Here is a 19755-nt window from a genome sequence, read left to right as displayed (position 1 = left end):
AGGAGAGGAGAGGAGAGGAGAGGAGAGGAGAGGAGAGGAGAGGAGAGAATTGGAAGGAGCCTACAAAGATCATCCAGTCCAACTGTCTGACCACTTCAGAGATATCCAAAAGTTAAAGCATGTTATTGAGAGCACTATCCAAATGTCTCTTGAACTCTGACAGCCAAGGGGCATCAACCTCCTCTCTAGAAAGCCTGTTCCAGCGCTCAACCACCCTTGTGGCAAATTAATTTCTTCTAATGCCCAGCCTAACCTTTCTTGGCACAGCTTTGTGCCATTCCCATCCTGTCAACAGTTTCCAGGAGCATAGCCCGGCATCTCTCGGCTTTCTCTCAGGGAGCTGAAGAGAGCTTCCCTTCTTCAGACTGGACAACCCCAGTCACCTCAGCTTCTTCTCACAGGACTTGCCTTCCAGCCATGCTACAGTTCTGTTGCCCTCCTCAGTGTGCTTCCAAGTACCTTCATATCCTTTCTAGATTGCAGAGCCCAGAGCTGCACACAATATTCAAGGTGAGGCCATACCAACACTAAATACTGTAGGAGCAGAATCATCTCTTTTGACTGGCTGGCTTTGCTGTGTTTGATGCATCACGTACTTCAGACATAAGGAATAAAGATGTATTCCCTTCAGTGTTAGCTCACAGTCATAATTACTCAAGTCTTATGACAAAATTTTACCTTTTTCCTCCCAAACTTCTTAATAAGATGATTGCAACAAGTATTGCTTTACCTGGGCAGTATCTTTTCTCTGAACCTGAAAACAATGAAGAGCTTGTCCTGGACAACAGAACCTTTTTATCTGTAGCCCAGAAATATTCTGTGTCTCTAGAAGGGGAATCCAAACCTGATCAGAAATGAAGCTGTGCAGGCAGGGTGGCTGTGGACTCTGTGTAACATACCTTCACTGCATCATCCCAGTGCTGCCCAGGGGTGTTTTACTGGCTGCAGGGACCAGAAGATCCTCACTCATGGAGCATCATAGTAGCACAGCAGCATCTAAGTCCAACTTTTTCTCCACCAGACAACCTATTTTTTCCATTTTAACAAAAAAGATGCCATTACAAAGAACATCAACTAGTACAAAGGAAAAAAACAAAACAAAGCCATCCATGGGAACACTGGACTGAAACACCTTGTTCACTCACAGCTATAGCATGACGTTTCAAATATTCTCTCTCTTATGGGCATAGGCCCCGGCTGAACCATGCTGTTCAGTTCTCCCTTGTTGGGGCTGTTTGTCTTTGGTTTTCAACTGTCTTATCATGATATATGTGTACTCTGCATACCATGATGTGTCAGGCTAGATCAGCCTACAACTTGTCACACACAGCAACAAATTAAGGCAGTATGAGTGAGCTGCAGATACACATCACATGACATTGAGAAGTTAATAAAACTTAGTTTGATGGAAAATACATTGGTGTAGTAAACATCCTTTGCATTGTATTTCTTTCTCTCCTAGCTGGTTGGACTCTGTTTTTTAAATGTGCACTCTCTGAAACTTCAAAGCTGATTATGTTATTTAGAGGTATGTCTTTAAATGTGCAAATGTGCATCTTTGTTGTTCCCTTAACAGTTATTCTGGCAAAATTATTCCAACTCACTTTTATCAGTTTGCATTATTAGGAAGAGCCACTCTGAGACAAGACAAAATGGCCAAGCTCCTAATAACTGTGGGCTTTATATAGAGGACCTTACATTCACATTTTTGCCTAAAAGAACCAAAAATTTTCACTTAGCATTATGTTCCAGGTTCTCCCAGACACGTACCGTTCCTTTCCTTTGCTGCCCACCTCACATATTCCCCTGAATGTGTGTCAAAGTGTCAAAATGCTGCGAAGAAAATCATACCCCTTTCAACACCCACCCTTTCTTTGTAAGCCTGATGTATTGGAGAGAGCTCGGTTGGGCTAACCTGGAGAAGAAGAAGAGTCTTGAGCCTGGAAGCCAGAGCTGGGAGCGGAGCCGTGCCCATCTCCCTGTTGAACTTGCTCTGGTTTGTGTAGGCGTGGGCTCAGTGAAACTACAAGGCTGACTCCAAGCACGAGAAGCTCTGCAGAAGTCAACCAAGAACAATAGGACTGTATGCTGCACGAGCTGGAGCTGTATGGACGTGTTCCCTTCGGTCTGGTGGCTGAATGGCAAACTGGAAAAAAAAAGGAAAAAAAAGAAAAGATTAAGGTGGGGTTGACTCCAAAATGTCTAATATTTTGGTGCATCAAACATAAGACCGCCCCACACTTTCATTTTGGGTCACTTGAGATTGCTTTGATTCACCTAGAATGGAAATCTGCATGCTGTTTGCCTTTTTAAACAAAAAAAACGTAAACACCAAATACCTCTAGCTGAAAAAAAAACATCTATTTCATAATGTCAAAATGAAGTTTAAAGCAGTGTCAATTTGCTCTCATAACGAGAAGTCTAATGTTCTTTTCATCACATTGCTTTCAAAATAGTCATGAACAAGAAAGGTTAATTTTGAAATATATCTGGCTTTAAAAAGTCCAGAATTATAAAGTTTAATTTGAAAATACAGAAATGAAACATTTAAACCTTCCTGAGAAAAGAAATGCCCCTGTTTTTTCTTTCTGACAAAACTCCTCACTGCATTCAACCTGAATTTGTGAATAGTTTTCCACTTCAAATTGCACTTCTGGCAAACCTAGTCTATCCTGGAAAGATTCCACCAGCTCTGTTGAAACTGGCACATGCTCACATACTTCACTGAATAAGAGATTTCATCCCGTAAAATGGGGATAAGAGCAAAACTTCCCCACTCAGAGAGAAAAATCTATGGGCTGAGTTGTTAAAGTTGGTAAAATATCAATGTCTCAGGCAGACACTGAAGGTTTTGACTTCCCAAGATGTAACGCTTCAAAGCAAGAGAAATTTTTGAGTTTTAATGAGAAGGAGATTAGGTTTTAAAAGTTCTGAGTAGGCAGATGAACAAAGAGCTAGTGATAAAACAAGCCAAAGTACTTTAAAATTACACTGTAGAAGGTCTCGAATTTGCAACATTACGAAGGAAGGGGAGCAGGAAGGAGGGAACTCTCAGGGCTGTGAGACGCCTGCATGGCCCCTGTGCAGGTGTCACTACCCATGTCTCATTGTTCTCTCCTTTTCCTGACCAGGAGCACCAGTAATCAATGTTTTGGATGGAATTTTCCTGTTTCATTATATGTGACACATTTGAGACTTGAGTCTTGCAGCAGACTTTTAGCCTATGGCGGTGGGCAGGAGAGACGAAGCTTCACTGAAATGTGGAGCACACGTACACAGAAAGAAAATGGATAAAACATTAAAATGACAGCTTGCTGAGGTGGCTGTTTGTCGGACTGGCTTTAACCATGATCACAAAGTGATGTGCAGCAGTTGACATAGCTTGCTCTGACGTGGTGAAACAAAATCGATGCTTAGCTTGCCCCACTAGACCAGGATTTGCTACATGCACAAAATTTCCCAACCAGGCCACAACAGGTGTGCCAACAAAATTGTGAATGTACAGAGAGATGTGTCTATACAGTAGCCTTGAATCAAACATCTAATCAAACTTTGTCGAGATGGATTCAGAGGTTTGATCAATGAGCCGTGCTCTGCAGTTCAGGTCCATCGTTAATTTTAGAATGCTCATGCATCCCATGCAATGTGACAGCAGAGACACAAGAAACAATGTCAGAGTTAATAAAAAAATACCTCAGAACCAGGAGAAAGCAAATGTTTTGGGCAAAATTCTGGCCTCACTAAAATCAATGGCAATATTCCCACTCCCTTTTGCAGCACCAGTCCCCTTGCCTACAGACGAGTCAAAGGATGCTCTGTAATAAGAATACCCACTGCACTGAGGTTTATTTTGTTATAATATTCCACTTTAGCTTCTGAATATATTTTCCAATCAGCTTTTGTTTAGCTCACAAAGGTCAGCTAATGTAATTCCCGAGCTTCTGGATCAAGTTCTGTGTAGATCGTTCTCTCTAATGCATCTGCCTGCCGTGAACTGCTCACATCTCATATTTTCACTTAATTCCCTTTGAAGTTACCTGTGTGCCTAAAGTTAAGCCTCTTTTTCAAATCTTTACAGAATCAGGGACATAGTTTTTATAATTCTCCATTCAGCTGACGAGGTAAGAGCAATGGAAAAGGGCTCTGATGTATGTAGAATTACATGCTGTGTTCTTCCTCTGAGCCGCTGCAGTACAAAACCCTGTCTGCAGGGAATCTTGTAGTTGTTAAAAATCTATATTTTAGTTTTCTCCATTTGTTCTACAAAACGGAACTAACAGGCACAGCAAACACACACGCAAACGTGCATACAAATATTTAAGAGCAGGAATCACACAAAAAGGCTGTGGAGGATGCTGGAAAAAAGTTGGATTTTAACCACTCGAAAAGTATTTTTTCAAAGGCTACAAATGGAAAATATTCATGTGCTAATTACCACAGGATGTGCAAATATATGAAGGGTTTTTTTAATGTGCTTTTAGAACTTTTAGGAGCAACGTTATGCCATTTAACGCGCCCATAGCGTCACATTATTAAATTTACGTTCCTGTTGGTTCCAACGAGATTATTTTATCATCTCCAGCAAGAAAGAATAAATGCCCATAACTACAATAAAACCTGCTTGCATAACGTATTATTTTTAAAAGAAAAAGATAACTGATCCTCGCTGCTGCCAACTGTTTGAGCCATCTCTGCTTGCAGCAGCTCAAGGAGCTCAGCTGGGCAGCTCTCACGCAGCTCGGCCGGGTTGGACCCACTTTCTGCAGCTGCAAGTGCTGAGGAAGAGGAAAAAGGCTTGGAGTGACAGATGCCAACTTCCCAGCCTCTCATCTCAAGGGACAAAAGGGAAAATGAATCCTCCACTTTTCACAGCTCCCGGGGAAAAATTCCCCACCTCCTTTTGTGCATCTCTGTTACACCAAGGACCTCCTGTTTCCCCACGCTTCACCCAGGCGCAGTGGGGAAGAACGCCTTTCGCTTCTTTTGCACTCAGGCAGCAGCAAAGCACGCACTCTCCCAGTCTACATGCAAAAGCAATGCTGTGTGCACTGCAATGGGGACGGGTGCCCATCCTCACAGTTCTGAGCCCATGTCCCCCTGTGTTGCTGCCTTCCAGCATCTGCTCAGGGAGACGTCGTGCAATGCAGCGAGAGCAGAGCTCTGGGAAACAAATACCAGCGCTCGGCTCTCCAAGCTCTGCTTTTCCTACAGTAGCAGTTTCAATGTAAATCTTTTCCACTGCTGCTCTTCTTTTCAGCCTACAGTTTTGAAACCCTGCACTTTTATTTTGCTCTTCCAGCAACGCCTCCAGCAGCCAAGCCAAGAAAGTCCTTTTCCAAGCGGATCATGAAAGAGTTAACAATGCCTTTTCATGCAAAACCGCAAACAAGCAGGGGGAAAGAAAGAAAAAAAAGAAGAGAAAAGGGGAGGGGGGGAAAGAGAAATGGAAAGTATCCAAATTCTAACAGAGAATAAAAGTGCAGGGAGAATATGAAATGCACAAATCATCCTGGGGTTCAGAGTTGATAAAGTTATTAAAAAAGAAAAAGGAGGGGTGCGGGGGGGAGGAAAAAAAAAACACCCTTAGTTCTGTTCTATACCTTGAGGCTGTGGGAGCGGGGAGAGAGAAGGGGAACGGGTCTGACGGGAGCCACAGCCCCGAAGCAAAGGGCTCTTTGGGGCACGGGCTGCACACCCCGCACCTCTTGGCATGGCCAGGCTTATATAAATTTGGCACTTCTTTGGCTTAAAAAAGAAATTAAATTATTATTAGCAAGTGGGAGAAGAGAGGCTTTTAATACAGGCTGGATCTGGCCGGAGCGCGGGGTGGGGTTTGGAGGGCCCCAGCCGGCTATTGGGCCGTCCGCTTAGCAACAGCATGGAAAGGGCCAACCCCAGCATTTTTACAGCCGGGCCACCTTCCAAGGATGGGTGCCAAATGCTCCGATCCTCTGCCAAGAAAACAAACAAGGGCACTTTTAAAAACTCCAGAGTTAAAGGGTGTTTTTTTTCCTCCTCCACGAGCGATCCCCACGCGCAGTTAATGATCTCTTTCCTTTTATCGCAGAAGTTCAAGCTCCGGGGAGTTGGTGCCATTGCAGGTTTCAGTAGTCGCTTCCACTTTCCCTGTATGTGGCAGTTTCACATCTCCGCACGCCGGAGCGGTGCCGTCAACTGATTTCCCTTCAGATGCTGCAGGCTCCCTCGCTCCATCTTCACGGTGGAAATCTCTGCTGCGTGCATTAGGCGCTGAAATCCGCTCTGCATTTATGCAACTCGCGCAGTTGCAGTTTACTACCAGTGTCATCTCTTACCTCTTCGTTCATCTGAAATCTGCTAAAGAAGGGGAATAAGAATCGCAGAGACTTAAATAGGCAAAAAGTGGCTTGTAGCTAGGAATCCTTTTTCTGCAGAGAACGAGGAAAAAAATTGGGATTTTTCTTTTCCTTTTATTAAAGACATATTTCTACGTCATATTTTTAATGTGGTCTTTCTTACATATTAGCTTTTTAGGTTGCTGCAGCTGGGGGAGAGCCAAGCTTTTGCTGGGAAGAAATACAGACCTCGTGTTTTTCACCAGCTGAAGAATCTCTCAGTCCGTACTGTGACACAAAACCTCTTCTTTCCCTCTGAAGGAGGGGAGTGTGGATGTCAGAGCTCATTTCCAAGACATGCCACTGTTCTCAGGTGCTGGTGGCTTGGTGCTTGCCCAGGCAGAGAGAACTCTGACGTTAGATTTCGGCTTTTGTGCACTAGGGGTTAAATTAAGCAGATTTCTGTGCTGTTGCCATTGTTGCTGTAAGATACTTCGGTACGAGGTGAAGCCAGCAGCACCTCTTGGGAAATATTAAATGCTTCATGGAGGAAGGCCTAAGGAGGCCAATATCACGGCCCTTTTCCCATGCAAGTCCTTCCATTTATTTCAGAGACTGTTCACATGAGTACAGCCAACAGGGTCAGGCCTTTATTTACACACAGTAGCACCTCTGAAGGCTAAAGGATGTCATTTGCAGTCATGCTGCTGTTTCACTTCCTACCTCTACCTCTGATTTACTGGGCAACCTTCAGTAAATCACTTAACCCCTCCAGGATCAAGTTTACCCAAGTGCAAGAACATTGCGAGCCTCCAACAATATTTGCAAAGTGCTTCGCAGTCCGTGGAGGAAAGACCTACTTGCACATGATCAGTATAGCTGCTTTTAAGGAAATAAAGCTCAGTTTCTGTATTTAAACACGTATCCCAACTGCATGCTTATCTCCTGTCTGCATGAGTGGCTATGCACCAGACTCCGCTACTTGGCTTTCGTAAGAAAAATACGCAGGGAAACAGCTTGAAAGGGCATCTCACTCAACTGCGCTCAGGTCCCTTGATCTAGAGCTGCTAGCAATCATTCTCTACAAAGTTTTATCTGGCATAGTGAGAGACCCATTCCTGCAGTTGCAGGCTGAAGCTGAACATGCAGTTCCTAGAAGCAGTAGTCATGGTTTCTGTGCTATTTTCTTTCACTAACTACTCAAATGTTCAGTGTTAGAAAACCTGGTTTAGAGAAGATTTTTCTGACTAGCAATGAAACAAATGATAGGAACCTTTGTGTTATGACAATGCTCCCAACTAAGGCAGAAATAGGAAATATATGAACAACAGGAACCATACAAAAAAAGAGTTTGGGTAAAGGTTCATTGCAGTGAGAAAAGGAAAGGGGCTTCCTTTTTATCCGTTCTGGTTCTGCTTATCTTTTACTAGAGGTTGTTTTGAGTGATGAGGAAGTAGAAGAAATCCATTTGTTTTCCTCATGACACAGCAACATTCATAACCTAATAACTCAGAATAACATCCCTTCTGCCCTAAAGAAATAATCTGACAAAATTAAAGCAAGACTTTATCCAGAGATTGTCCAAATTGGTAGTAAATTTCCACTCAATTGAAAGGGTTTTGAATAAAGCCTTCACGTGGGAGTCCAGCACACTGAAGCAACTTCAGAAAATCTCTATGTGAATTCAGGACCAGGGTCTTAATTTTCTTTTTTTTAATTACTCAGTGCTCAGCCAGGCGGAGCCCTACATACTTTGGTGGGAATTTACAACATAACAAAATAGGACCAAGTCTTGTGGCACGTAAGGACACCTGGATCAACCTGCAGGCCCTGAGCCAACAGCTGATATGCACTGAGGAGCCATTTATCACCATACTTTCCCCAAGAATGGCTTCCTTTGCTGTGCTGCTGGCTCCAGCATGTTCAAAATACCTCCACCACCCTCTACAGTATGTTTTGCAACCCTCTGAAACTGCACTTTATTTCAGGGGTGCATACCTTGTGTCAGTAATTTCTATATACTTGTAGTTGGTTTTATAGCACTTGGTTACAGTAGGTAGTACAATCTGCCAAGAACCTGATATGAATGCATTTCATAACATGCTTTATATAATCCATTATTAGAGAACATTGCTGGATCTGTAATTATGTTTGCAAATGCATTTTATTGAGTTCTACATAAAAGCATGCAGTACTGAAAGCAGCTCTTAGGCTGCAGAAGTATATGTACTTTGCTTCTTTCCATATATTTCTTTTTTTCTGTATATTCAACAATAACGGAGGGGGAAGTACAAAGGTTAGCCTTGATTTCCTGTCAGACTCCATCCCCTGACCCAAGCGTCCTTGAACCTGGGGACAGCCAAGACCCTCCCTGGAATCTCAGCACTATTATCTGCTTTCGTTCTAAATAGCAGAAGTGATTATGTGAACTCCGGCTTGAGATCTATCAAATCCTCAGGTCTTTCTTCTGTTCCTGACACCACGTGAGAAGAAAAAATTACATGCAGCACAGGCTTACCTTTACTGCACAGGTAAGCTGGAATCTACTACAGCATGTGCTAAAAGTTGCGTGCAGCCTGACTTCCCAGCCTGTTGTTGGCAAGCAATGAGCTGCTTGACACATCCCACACTGACAGTGAGTGACCAGCAGCTCTGGGATGGGAGCTGCCTGCGGCGCTTCTGACCCCACTTGGCTAAGCGCAAGGAGAGGAGCTTAGCCTCTCGCCTACAGATTTCCAAGAAAACCTCTCCTTTATGTTGTTAATTTGCAGGAGTCAGGCAGTTCAGACAGCAGCACCATCTCTTCTCATACTGCCTATCCAATAAATGTCCTTTCAGTCAGGGTTGATTATTTCATCTGAAGCTTAAGTCCCAGACCATCCAAAGCCCTTATATACATACAGCAGCTATACCAGTACGCTAATCTGCTGCAAGACTGCTGTCTGTTGTGAACATAAAAACTACTGAACACGTTGAGTTTTTGTGCTTTTTTAAAATCTTGCATGGAAGTACAGTATAAATAGGGTACAAAGCTGGGAGAAGGTGAATTAATTATAGTTCGAGCCTTTTTCCATTTATGGTGAGCTTTCTCCTTCCTCCCCAGCCCCCGAGGAATTGCACTGTAAAACACTCTCTCTAATAGGTTTTATCTCATTCTGCCTCGCCTCCATTTTCTCCAGCTCCTGTAGCGAATATTTGTCTCTCCTACCTGCTGCCCAGTTAAATCAGCTTCGGAGTCAAGTGACATACGCCAGATCGTGGGGGCTGTCACTTTAATTCCCTCTGTACATATTTTTCTCCTCCTAGCGGGGTGCCAGGGGCAGATGTTTAGGGAAGAGACCCCTTTGCTGCCTGGCACGCTGATTCCTGACATTAGCTGCTAATTACAGGAGTCGAAATCCTGGTCTTCACTGACAGCACCCAGAGTTGAGCAGCCGATTTCTCCCAGGTGCAGTTGAGTGCAGGTGCCAGGCATCAGGAACCGCATCCTCAACTCCAGCAGGGTGCTTCAGGAGCACTTCTTGCAGCTCCAACTCACCTCGAGGATCAAGGGAGCAGATGTCTCCTTTCCCTTTCACGCCCTTGTGCTGCCCAAGCGTGCACCTGACTCAAGGCTTTGGGACTCAGGATACATCTCAAAGCCCTTTCAAATCAATGGAAATACCCTCACTGACTTCATGTGGCTTTGATGGGAAACTCAACTTTAAAATCTCACTGGGCCAAAACCACAGCCCCTGCTGGGCTTCTTGGAGGTGTCTGTTCTTTTTCTGCCAAGCTGACTAGGAGAATGCATTCTTTGCTGGCAACTTCTATGGGGAGCTCTAGGTTTTCTGATGGTTTGTTAAAATCCCCCAGCTACATAATCTTTCCTCTGTTTCTGGCACCTTATGGAGCACCCAAATCTAAGTCTTCCTGAGGGCACGGGAAGTTAAGGTTGAGCCAGGAGCAAGCTTGATAGACCAAAATAACCATGATTTATTAGTGGGCTACAGGTTTGGGTTTTAAACTGATGTTTATCAGGAAAACCCTGGAAGGAGGAAAACAGTCAAATCACTGATTAATGCAGGTACAATGGTGGAGGCAGCCAAATTCAAGCTCCTGACTGGTGGGATAGGGTAAAACAGGCCATGGCATCTTGTTGCCCAGCTGTCCCCCTACAGCCAGAGCTGGGGGGACCCTTACACACTGCTGTCCTGAAAAAAGTAAGATTTTGGTATTCCCTTTGGGAAAGATACAGTTCCTAACACCATGCCTTTCTTTTCCAGCTAAAACTTAACACCATCACTAAACAGACAATGATATAACATACGTTTCTAGGTGCAAGTGCCCTGGGAGTGATAAATTGAAGGCTTGGGTTTTAGTTACATTAATAATGCATATAGAAATGCTATTTGAAAATAAGAAAGTGATACATTTTATGCTATGCAGTTGGTGGGGCAGGAATGGAAAGAAGAAATTTAGTTTTACACTTCCTTTGCAACGCTGGGTCAAGGTGACTCCCAGCACAAGCTGGAACAACCCCACCGGCAACCTCCTACACACCTACCTCATACAGCTCCACCTCCTCTCCCCAGCTTAGTCACCTCTCAAAGCTTATTGTAGGGGGAGAGTTGGGAGAGAAAAGGCATTGAATCGCCCGTCCCCTCCCTAGGATGGCCTGAGGCATGACATGGGGACTCTTTCCTCTCTTTTCGTCCTGGTCGGGGTGAAGTATTTCAGTGGGAAAACCGTGCCTAAGGATGTAGTTGTAAATCATGGAAAGAAACGGCTGGAGCAAAGCTCTACATTTTTTACTACTCAAAGAGAGCAAACCATTCCTACTGAACTGAACTTCAATGACCACACAAACCTTACATAAAGCCAGCGTGTGAACGTTCACGTTGCAGCATGAGTTTGCTCAGGCTGTGCTGGTACGAGATGGCAGAACAGAGGCATTTGTATCCTGCATGTTCAGGGAGTGCATGCCTCACTCTGCTTGCTGGCTCTGCCTCTTTTAATGACTTCTCGATTCACCCATGAAGATTCCTAGCACAAAGACAACAGGGAAGCAAACCCAGAGAATGCTGCACTCTGCAAGGACTGCTCACACATGCAGTTGCTTTTACTGGTGGCTGTCGTGACAGACAATTGCAGTGCACTTAGGGCTATTTCTCTGAGATGTGAGTAGGGCATTGCTTAGTAAGGCAAGGGGACAAGCTTCCCACTGCCCATTGTGGTGGCAATTAAATAAGCCTCTTAGCCACATGTGACTGTGCCTTAGGAAATTAGTGTGATTCAGAATAATTTGGGTAAAGGAAAATATTCCCTTAAAGGATTCTGCCTGGGTTCTTCTGAGAGTGGAGGGTGGGAGAGGAGTGCTTCCCAGCCCTCGTGCAAAGGTGAACTCTGCCCAGAAAGAAGAAATTCGAGCCCATTGCAGCCACCTAAGGGCATTCTATGAACCAAAATGGAAAACTAATTAAGAGGGTGAATCATTTTCTGAGACTTACTCAGTTTTGCACAGCTTTAGTTTTTGTCTTTTCTGTCAGTGGAGAAGCTCTTGATCCAAACCAGTGTTTATAGCCACGTTTCCATAGAGCTCTGGCGTGCACAGCCAACTTGTGCGAATGACCTGCAAGACCTGTTTATAGACCTCCATTACAGAGCCTCTCATTTTCTTGGATGATTATCGTAGGTGTCAAATAAAGCTAGATTACCTGTTTTATGTCTTAGAATGATAAGCAAGCCAAAGCAAGTCATTTGGCTCATGTCGTTATACAGGTATACCTAGATATATGCTCATATACATTATTTCAAACACTCAAGGCAATCTTACAGCCTTTCCTGTTGAGATTTTGAAATCTCTTCATTTTACCAAAGTGTTCCGCTCAGTTGGGTGATGTTGGCATCTCAGCTTCTCTGGTTGACCTGCAGAGATATTTTGCAAGATTTGAAAGAGGAAAGGGTGGCTCAAGCAAGAAGCCTTTCTTCCAGAGGAGTGATGTGGTCTTCCCCGATGGAAGGGATGTCTCATTCATGACAGAATTTGGTGCCTACAATGGTTACTGGAGGTGAAGCGTGTGCTGACAAAGCTCATTGCTGGGAAGCTTATAAATGATTCCTGGCACTACAGTTGGCAGTGGCCAGCGTTACCAGTCCTACCATTGCGTAACATTTGCACTTTACCACAATCACCAAAACAATCAAATGAGAAAAGCATGCTAACACTTGTTGGAGAATAAACTCAGCAGTCACTCTAACATCACACACTTTTTCAGCCGGCAGCTCCACCTCCTTCTCCTCCTCTGGCTGGGATGAGTGGGCTCCACCGCTGGTACCTGGAGCCCCACCTTCCTGGGTGCGGTGAGCATGGAGCCCTGCTTCCCCTGGGCAGAGATGTGCTAAGGCTTCGGGATGCGCTGACTCAGTGATGCAGAGCTGATTGCAAGTAGCAGTTTCAGCCAGCCAGCCAGCTCCAGCTCGTGTATAATATGCGTTTACCAACAAACAGACACAACCACAAGCTTCTTTTATAAATGATTCCGGAGCCTGGACAGCAGAGAGCTGGTTAGGGCTAAAGACTTGCAAAGTGCAAATGAAGGTATGTGGGAGGCCTGCGCAACGATGGCCTTTGCGCTCCCACAGCTTGGGTCAGCTAAATTCACAGTGAAGCCCCATTCCTCAGCATAATCGAGAGATGCTCAGAGGCTGCTCTAATTAAAGCAGATTGCCACAGCCCCGGGGAAGCTGTTACAGGAAATGGAGTTCAGTTGGACCTAGGAAAGTTCTAGGAAACCCCCCCCCCCCTTCTCTTCCACCTATTCTAATGTATAAATTTATGCCCTTGGAGGATCCACATCTCAAAGGGACACCCAAAAAGTCAATAGAGCCAACTCCCTGCAGGATGAGCTGCAGACTGCAGGATCTCTAACAAGAGGCTCAAGAACTCACTTGAGAGCAGCGCGCTCTCTTTCACAGAAAAGATGTTCTAGCTGACATGCTGCTCCTCTCAAAGGATGAGGCAATATCCCTGAGAAGAGAGGGTGTCTCTTGCATAGACAAGCTATTCAGAGATTTCTGGGCTTGGTCCAAAATCAATTGAAGTACATGGCAAGACTTTCCACTGATTCCAAAGAGGTTTGAATCAAACCCAAACGTCAAAGCCAACACCATAAACTCTGCCTGGAAGCCAATGCGCAGCCAAGCGCCGATTCCTCAGCATCGGTGTCATGTGCTTACAGCACGATACCCTGCTTACTCAGCAGGCAGCTCGCATTCAGCACCAGCTTCTCGTTTCCCCATGGGTTCAGCTTCCTTTGCTGCATTGCAGTTCTCAAACCCAGGTGACAAAATGTGGTCACAGCACTGAGGTCTATAGCCATAAGGGAAGGTCACAGCACTCGCCGCCGTGCAGAGGCAGGGTGAAAAGAAGGGCAAAAATCAACAAAACAACAAAGTTCCTATACACAAGGAATGGGGTCTCCGAGCTCTCAGCCAATTATGTTAAACAGTGGAAAAATCTTTATTCTCCCACAACCAAATGGAACAAAATGATGACACAATGGCCTCGGTGCTTTAATCAGCAGGACAAGTCAAGCCTTTTATTCCTTTGTATATTCCAGTCAATGGAAAGTTATTGCTTAATTAACCCCCTTGAATGAATACCTGATAATTAATAAACCCATATACTGTACCCCAAGGCTTTGAGTTTAAGAAATCTCTTCTGTTCAAGTATGAAAAAAGAAAACATGCTGAACTAATGGGAAATAATTCTGGTAGAAGGCAAACCAATTAGGATTAGTGAATTCCATTTCATTTAAAGTTCCAAGATAGAGAAGTAATTTATCTAGTAAATTAATAGTGTTAGTGACTTTCCTAATATATTAGCAAGTCTTTCGTATCATATTAGTGAAAACCAAGCTGGCTGGTACAATAAAAGAGTTATTATAAAGGTATGAAGGTTACTAATGTGATAAGATTTTTTGCATCCAATTAGTATTAAAAGAATGCTGCTCCAAAGTGGACTTTTGTATTTATTTATATGATTACACAGCCTGCTACAGAGGCCACAACTTTTATCTCAGCAAATTACTAATTCCCCTCCCAAATTTGGAGCTACTGTATGTTATGTTCCCATGCAAAACTGCATGTGTGCTTGTATCTGTACATCTGCATGCATAAATGACCCAGATTATTTGGACTGGCTGCATTGTGTTTAGCACAACCCTACAGTGGTTTTGCATTCTCCTAACCTTGGATCAGCTAGAGACTGGCCTAATCAGATACAGCAGCCTAAAGGCAAAACAATTAAGCTGAAATTATCATATGGAATCAAGCCAATGCTCCATCTTGTCTGGTATCCTGTCTCCATCAGTTGCTATATCCTCCCACCTTCTCTGGAACAAGGTGAAAAATACCTGCTGCACTGAGTTGATGGAATAACTTACTCACACAGTCATTCTCCAGGACTGAGCCACGCTCTAGCTTCCTGAATAAAACTGTCCGTAAAACCTGAGCTAACAACTTTACTATTATAATACAAACCCATGTAACTACACATGCTGGTACACACACACACAAAAAAAAAAAAAAAAAAAAGAAAAGAACCAAAAAGTGTTTTTACTACATTTATTCACCCACTGTTGCACAAATGGGCAAATTTTTGTACCTGCGTATATTTCAGATCACTTATTCTAACCAACAGTTTATACACATGCCTTTGCTGTGTGTTTACGTACAGTCCTTGGAAAGAAGGCTTTTGGATTGTCATAAAACTTCTTACTGGGTCAGCAGTAGAACTATGCAGAATCAGGAACCTGCACAAGGGTGCTTAGAGCTCAGTTGTATTAGCGATTATAAATTGTGCTATTTTTCCTCTTTAAAGTTCCTGCAAGAGTAGTTTTCCCAGGTAGATCAAATTAGTAAAGTAGAAACAGATGCAGTCTATTGTCCATGGCACAGGTAGAGGTATGGGTGATAAAGACTGATCATGGCCAATGGAAGCTAATGAGAAAAGATACATTCCCACACATTCCACCAAAATCAGAGCTGTGACTGATTTGATTCATTTCACATCCTTAAATCACTAGAAATAGTTCTAGTCTGGTTTTCAGACTAGGGTCCTGCTACTTCACCCCACTGAAAAACACAGCATCTCACACACCAACTGGAACTTTGCCTAACTTGGCAACATTTGCTCCTCCATACGCCCAAGCCAGAGAGAATACAGAGCAATCAGTCTGCACAGGGAAAAGTTGGGCTGTATGTCAGAGTTTATACTGACATATGAGTGGAAGGAGCTGAAAAGATTAGAATAAATTCCACCCCAGAAGACAACACACATTTCTTTTTTTAAGCCCCCTCCCATAAATTCAGACCCATAAATTTCCCTACGCATTCAATGGGAATTGCTGGTAGAATGCAACATGAGACTTCTAAGGACATTAAAAACTGCACGGTTTTCTGCAGCAGTCACCATGAGCCATCACTGAGACAACTGCCACAGACAAATTCAGTACACAACCTTTACCTCCTCGAGTGTAGGACAAGTAACTATGCAAGCATAGGACCAGGTATATTTAACTTCATGACTCATTTATTGCCCTTATGGGGGTGGGAATGGATCCCGCATCATTAAACCATACTGTATGCACATAAGCAGCCAAACTTTTTTTATGTGCCTCTTTTTGAAATGTCAGATTATGATCACGTCTGGATTGAGACCATAGCAAAAAGAGGAATTATTTAAATTATTTCAAAGGTGGAGTCAAAAAAGAGTAACCGGGAACCACGTAGGAGATGGAAGAGTGAGTAACTCAGAGAAAAAAAACAGGAATCCAGAAGGAAATTCTGGATTCCTAATGAGGAGAAGTCATAACACAGGGATAAGGCTGGGTCTGAGGCTTGGACAATGGTAACTGGTGGTGAAGATTTAAACAGATGGCGATGGAGCCTGAGGTCAGCCATGGCTCCAGTGGAGCTGCTGAAAGAGCAACTGGAGATGGGGAAAGATAACTAGAGAACGAAGAGTTATGGATGCTTCAGGAGGAAAAAAATGACTGACTGTCAAACCAGCACATAAAATAAGACAGCTGAAGAGCGAGGTCATTGGAACAAGCAGCATGGCTATGGGGGCTGGGGAAAGCAAGAACACTCATAGGAAATCAGATGATGATTTGATAAGGGAAATTCAGATTCAGAGGTCAAAGAGGAAGAAGTTGGTGAAAAATAGGTCAAGGGAGCAGCCTCCCTTCATTATTTTGCTCTTCAAACCTTTAATTTAACAGTTGCTAATGACAGACAGTGCTCAAAATGACATTTGTATTACCCTTCAACCCTGATGTAAAAATAGGCATAATCCTGTTTTTGCAATGATTAATGCAGTGTGAAAAAGATAATTAAACAAGGCCTGGTGTACTTTTGCTTTCTATGCCTCACTGCTACCTTCAGTGGCTCCTGCTCAATCTCCTTGAAAATCTATTAGACTGGTGCCACCATTTTATCACTTTTCCTGCATTATGCTAGACTTGTCCTCCCTGGGTTTTAGACCAGCAGCAATTCCTCCGAGGAACAGAGCAAGGATGAGAACTGTCTCCTACCCATGTGATTACATGACCTTGATGTAAATTCCAGCACATAAAGTTTTTACAGGTAATGCTTACTCTTAATTACCACTTTGTGCAGTAATAGCAACTTCTACCCCTTCACCTGGTTAGAAAAACCCTTGGCAGCCACTGAAGGTGGTTCCACTGAAGATGATGCACTTCATCACCTCACAGTTACCATCTTATTTCTGAGAAATAAGCACAGGAGGTGATGGGGAGACGAAAGTGCTCTGGAAACATTAATACTCTGCAGGAGATATTTGCATAGTTGTTAAAAATAAAGTTTTTGAAGTTCTGCTTTGGAATTTTCTCTCTATTTTTATTTTTATTTTCCAAAAGAAAAACATCTCACAAAAACTGAAAAAGGCACCAAATGTCTGAAAAGAGATTTATTTTACTTTTTTCCTGAGGACCCATAAATTTGGCGGATTTGATCCTAAATGAACTGCAGACAAACGTCCGCTTACTCTTGATATCATCAGAAATGGATTTTCTTCCTTTGTGCTGCCCCATACATAATCAAATGCATATTCAAAACACATAATGCTCTGCTATTTTAAAATTATTGCTTGATCCTATGGCTGTGGAAAAGCAGTGGAGTCAGCCAGTGTCTCTTTGGGGTGAATCAGCAGCAAAGGCAGGACTGGAACTAAAGACATTGCAATACCTCCCTCTCTTCTTCCAGTTCCCAAAGCAATAAAACCCTTCTATGCTAAATTAGACTATTGATCAGTGGCTACCATTCCTAATGGACATCCTGTCTCTCATGTCTGGGATTAGGATGTTCTTTCTGCTGCTGGATAATCTTAGTACTGCACAGTTGCTCTTTCTCTGCTAATTACTGACTGTAAGAAGAAAGATCTCCTGGTTGTTTTCTGTAAAATATCATCAAACAGGATCACATGAGAGGAAATAGCAACATCAATTTGCAATCTACTGCTATCTGATCAAGTTTGAGCTAACTACTAGGTATGTATTTTCTTTTCTATGAAGTGACGTTACATCATTAAACCACCATCTGCAACATGTTACAAGACATGTTGATAATTCAAGCTATCGTGTCATAATATTCATTAGGGAAAAAAAAATAAAAATGCTTCTTCCCGCTACTGGTGACTGTCAAAAGGGTAAGCATGAGCAGAAAGTCAGACCTACCAAGTTTCTGAAAAAGTACCACAGCCTGAACGTCTTGCACCAAATACAGTCTGGATGGCCAAGCTTCAGTAGGGGTTGCCCCAGCATGACTGAATTTAAGCACTCTGATTACATGAGAAAAAGGGCAAGATGTTCTTTTCCCTGTGACTTGACACCCACACATGTTCTCACACAGTGAGGTGAGCCCGAGTCACACACTCAGCAAATCCTGCATTTTGGCCCAATGCAGGCACGCAGCAAGTGACAATGTGACAAAAGAGTCTACAGAGTAACTTCCCCACTTCTTGGTCTTTTCTCAGGACTGCCAGGCAAAGATGACAGGAATAATAGCAGAGAGCCTCAGTACTTCCCTACCCCTTCCAGACAGCATCATCTTAAGGCAGTTCTTAGAGATCCTTCATCATTTTGGTCAAGGAACATTATCACAGATTAATTTTTTTTAAAGCTCAGCTGTGATCCAAACATTGTTATGATGAGGCCGAGGGCAACTGTAATCCAGCCCACTGAAATCTCCCAATTTTGCACACAACCTTTGTTTAGGGGTGCACCTATTCAATTTTCACCCAGCTTTTTCCTAGACTGAAAACACCCATTAGCAAGTCAGCATCCCACACTACATCCCAGCAGCCAATTTGTGTGCTCCCAGTTAGCAGAGAGAAAAACATCTCTCTGCCAAATGTGCCCTAAACTGCATCTTGCTAAACGTCAAGCACCGGTGGTAAATTAATAGCCCTGACATACAGATGGAACAGTAGACATATTTGAGGGTGCTGCTAGTACCTTCTGCCTTCTGAGGTCCACAACCAGTGTCCAAACAGATGTCAAGGGAGGGCCTTCTATTCTTTAAATGTAAGCTGTTTTCTATTGTATCATGGTTTGGAACTCAATACGTAAGATGTACTATGGCACTGTGAGATAGTGACAGCTGCTGAAGAAATGCTGTGTTATAAACATGCAATGATGCAGTGAACTGGCAAATCCATATGGCTGGAAAAAGTAGGAGGAGGAAAAAGAAAAAAATATTTCAGATTATTTCTGAACAAAGTAGGCACTTGGTAGTTAGCTTCAGTTTACAGGCCCTAACGGCAGCTTTTATGGAACAAATGAAAAAAGGATTGTGTATGCACACACACACACACAGATATATATGTATGTATATATAAACGTGCACTTTGGCTATTGCTGTTATCCTAGAAATGATCTGCATGTGGCTGGAGAAGCAGAGGTGATACTGTCCTACAGCACCACACCTCTGTGTCTTACTTGGTTGAACTCTTTGGCTGAGCAAATAGTATCTTGGCTTGTCAGAGCACCACCTCCTCCAAGCATCCCCCTGAAATCCATGTGCAGCCTCCCCCTCCCTATTCTGTGCACACAGATGATTTCCACACGTATATACACCAGGGAAAGATCAATCCCTCACTTCTGCAGTATCCTAAGTTATGGAGGATTCTCTGCATGTTAGCAATGAGCGTGGACAGGACGGCCATAGGACATCACTGAGGGAGACCCCAAAACCACATGGAAATGTTTATACAGCTTAAACGTGCCCTCATAACTGATGGATCTCAGCAAGCATAGTTGTCCATTATGTTTAAAAATGCTGATAAATCCAAGTCCATGACACATGCTTCTTAGGAAAGCAACTATTGTGTGTTATGGCTTTTCAAAAAACAGAATGAGGAAATGGAATCTCACAGCCA

At 43.3% G+C, this 19755-nt stretch overlaps 1 long non-coding RNA gene across 3 annotated transcripts in view; it reads right to left on the bottom strand.

Annotated features, from left to right (window-relative positions):
- Positions 1-19755, bottom strand: part of LOC122183327 — a 77479-nt gene that overhangs the window by 50916 nt on the left and 6808 nt on the right. For 2 of the 3 annotated variants that reach the window (XR_006180228.1, XR_006180230.1), the window contains exons 4-6: positions 5601-6336; positions 1916-2146; positions 900-1026 (exon numbers count right to left, since the gene is read on the bottom strand). This is a non-coding gene — a long non-coding RNA (uncharacterized LOC122183327). The remainder of the gene's footprint in view (positions 1-899; positions 1027-1915; positions 2147-5600; positions 6337-19755) is intronic. The other variant, XR_006180229.1, reaches the window with a different exon arrangement.

Source organism: Lagopus leucura, unplaced genomic scaffold, assembly GCF_019238085.1.
Source record: "Lagopus leucura isolate 7727_CA_CO unplaced genomic scaffold, USGS_WTPT01 Super-Scaffold_100017, whole genome shotgun sequence".
Classification (NCBI taxonomy): domain Eukaryota; kingdom Metazoa; phylum Chordata; class Aves; order Galliformes; family Phasianidae; genus Lagopus; species Lagopus leucura.
This window is presented reverse-complemented; position numbering and strand designations above follow the sequence as displayed.